Consider the following 3,595-nt stretch of genomic DNA (forward strand, 5'->3'; position numbering starts at 1 on the left):
GGCCAGAAATTTGGGGGAGGTGGGGATAGAAGTAGGCAGTCCAAATTAATCCAACACAGCCTCTGAGCTTTGGGGCTGGAGAGTCAGGCCTGAAGAATGGGGTTGGGGAAGGAGTTTGTGTGGCCATTGTGGGGAGTTGATACGAGATTGAGGGAAAGAAGGATGGGCAGACCAGGCAGCGTGGCTAGTCTGTGTCTGAGGGCAACAGGGGACAGAGGAACAAGGGGACTTGAGAGGTATATAGTCACGGAGGATCTGGGGAGATGAGGAACCCTGTTCTCCATGGGGCAAGTTGCAGCATGACTGTGGGAGACTTGGGTGGGTGGGTGGGCGGGGCAGAAGGGTTCCTTTCCTTAGCTGGAGCCAACCAGACACTCTGCTGAATGTCTTCCTGGCCATCGCTGTGGACAACCTCGCCAACGCTCAGGAGCTGACCAAGGTGCGTGGGTAGGGGCACCACCTGCAGCTCAGGACGGGCAGGGAGGGGCAGGCGGGGCAGTGTGTGTGACTCTGGATGAGTCCAGAGAGCCATGACGAGGGCCAGTCCAGGGTTAAAGACCCATGTAACCACCCTCCACGGGCATCTCCTCAAGGTCCTAGACGGGCAGAAGTTAGGCTGCCACTCAGATGTGTGTGTGTGTGTGTGTGTGGGGGGGGGGGTTGGTGCTGAGGAAGCGTGAGAGATGATGTGCCAGGAAGGCAGATGAGCACAAGGGCAGCTTCTGGAGAATCTGAGACCTGGAAAAAATGGCCAGAAAGGCAGGGGGAGTTATGAAGAATGGAAGATGCAGCCCAGAGAGTTCTAAGAAGTGAGGGGCAGGCTGCACCAGGCCCCTGCGCTCGTCCTTGGGAGGTGAGGGGCCCCTGTGGCCAGTCTGGAGTGTGCATGGTTGAGCTCAGGCAGTTACCGGGCAGCTCTGTCCTCAGATGCCAGGCCTGGCTGGAGCCTGGAGGAGCAGCTGCTGCCCCCTTGTCAGCTTGTTTGTGCCGCAGCGGGACAGCCTCTTCTCCTGGCTGTGCCTAGCGGGTGGCATCTAATACTCTCCTCTTGTCCCTGAGCCTGGTGGGGGGTGTGATTATACATGGCTTCCCCTGTGGTTGTCTTCCCGATGACACAGCCCCCTGCCTGGTCACCTTCACCCTCACAGCCATGGACAGTGCAGCCCTGGCTCCCAGGAGGAGGGTCCTGCTGCCTCGCTGGGCCACCTGAAGGGAGTGCTCCCTTGCTGCAGAAACCCCACGTGCTTGCCGTCTTGGCTGAGCATGTGGCCTGCTTGTGCACCTGTCCATGTACACGTGTGTATGCTGGAGCTCACACCTGTGCACATTCCTCTGTGTGTCTGACACAGTCCTGCCCTCGCTATCTAGCACATCCCGACTGTCAACATCATCTCTGTTCTGGGGTGAGCTTGACTTGGGCTTTCCCTGAGGAGGGCAAGTTCAGGACGTTTCTGCAGTCAGTATGGGTGTGTGCAGATACGCCACGGTGCTTCCGACAGGTGTCAGGTGCCCTGCCACCCTCTTCTGTTCTCTGGGAGGAGTGCTCCAGGGGGAGGCAGGCCTATTCAGTGTGTCTGCCTTGGTTTCTGCTCAGACTTCCTCTTCTCCGGGCCCAGGCCTGGGCCGTGGTGGTGCCTGGGGGTATAGACGCCTGCCCTGCTCTGGCTGCCGCCTCCTGAGGACCTGGAAGTCCCACTGGCCTGCTCATTCCTGTTGTCCGCCAGGGCCAACACCGGGCTTTGCCATCTAGGAGTGGCTGGAGAATGACTGTTTCTGGCCCCAGGCTGGGCTTCCGGGTGGTGGGGTCAGGGGCATCCCCTGCATCCACAGAACATATCTTGGTGTCAGGATTTCTGGGACCACACGAAATGGGGGTGCCCGGCAGCGTTGGTGGTCTGGGCACCAGCTGTGTTGGTGCAGGGGTGAGCTTGAGCTTGAAGTTCTCGCCGTCTCTTCGGGTCGTGCTGTGGGTGAGAACACACCGAGGAAGCGATGTCCTCGGGGCCCTGTCTCCGGGCAGAGACACCCTGTGAGATGTCGGACCAACTGCCCTTATTCAGGAATCGTCTTTCCCTGGGAGGTGGAGCAGGTGGAGGCCTGTGTTAGGCTGTGGGGGCGTTTCCTGGACTGGCTCTCCTTCCTTTACATTCCCACAGACGTATTACAGTATTACATTCTTTTCAAAGTGGAAGTAAACTCTATGAGGTCTGCTTGTGGAACACCTGTCCTCTCTGCCCAGAGGGCTGTAAACCAGGATGGAGCCCGCAGCTTGAAGAAGGACCTCGATAGGGGTGTTCTGTGGTAGGTGGAGCTTCGCCTCCTCTCTGGGGCCTGAAGCTGGAAGACCTCTTCGCTGTGGTGGGAAATCTGCAGGCAGCCAACAGGGGTTTTAATTTTTGCCATTTTGGGGCCTCTAGGATAATATTTAGGGATGTTTTGGGCCGCAGTGGGAACATCAGCTTCCATGGAAGCCAGGTGGGCCTGGGGTTGGGTTTGGGGGAAATAACAGTGGTCTCAGCAGTGTAAGTGGAGGACGTGGAGCCCTCGGTTTCCCTCCACGGGCTCATGGGCTCAGCCCAGAGCTTTTCATCTAGATCCTAGAAGCAGAGCATGTTGGTTTTGCCCGGTGACGTGGGGTCGGGGCCAGAGGGTCTGCCCAGAAGTCCACTCCCCTTCCCACGGAGGGGGCAGAGGCAGGGCAGGATACCTACATCTGTGTCAGAGAGCCGTGGGGGTCCTTCCCACAAACTTGGTGGGGGAGGGGATACCATCAGGCATTGTAAGTGGCTGCCATGTGTTGGGGGACACAAGAAGGGACTTCTCACAGCCACTGCTAGGGACAGGTAGACAGATGCGATCCGACGGGTCCCGGTAGGAAAGCTCAAAGGCTGTGAGGTGGCTATGCCTGACCCTCGCCCGGTGACAGTTCCTGTGGGTGATGCTGAGCCAGGACCTAGGCTCAGGGTGCAGAGTCCTGCCCCTTGACCTTGCCCACAGTTGTGGGGCAGAGGCTGGCTTTGTTCAGGCGAGACAGGTGTCCCTGAGGTGCGGGGGCAGCAGGTGGGAGGAAAGGAGGGCTGGGCTTGCGTTTTGGCAGAGCCAAGTCCGAGATACCGTGGGACACGTGTGCAGGCAGCCGCTAGGTCCTTGTGGCTTGAGCTCGTGTATGGCGTCGGGGTGCAGGCTCAGGGCTGGGATCACCAGCTGTGAGCACCCTGGGACTGGCCCATGGCAAGAGGGTGCTGAGGCAGGAATCCTGTGGAACACGGCCCGGAGCAGCAGGTACAGGCCGCCAGAGGGCTTGCGTGGGACTGGTGCTCGCTGCTGGAGCCTGGATGGATTGTGCTCACGCAGGGGCTGCTGCCTGGCCCACTGGTCCAGAGGGCAGCAAGGACTCCTAGACCATGGAAGGAAGAGCTCCAAGGCCAGCTGCACACCTCTGTCTGTTCAAACAGGATGAAGAGGAGATGGAAGAAGCAGCCAATCAGAAGCTTGCTCTGCAAAAGGCCAAAGAAGTGGCTGAAGTGAGCCCCATGTCTGCCGCAAACATCTCTATTGCTGCTGCGTAAGGCTCTTGGGGGTGGACTGCGGGGTG

Source organism: Panthera uncia, chromosome D4, assembly GCF_023721935.1.
Source record: "Panthera uncia isolate 11264 chromosome D4, Puncia_PCG_1.0, whole genome shotgun sequence".
In the NCBI taxonomy this organism is placed as follows: domain Eukaryota; kingdom Metazoa; phylum Chordata; class Mammalia; order Carnivora; family Felidae; genus Panthera; species Panthera uncia.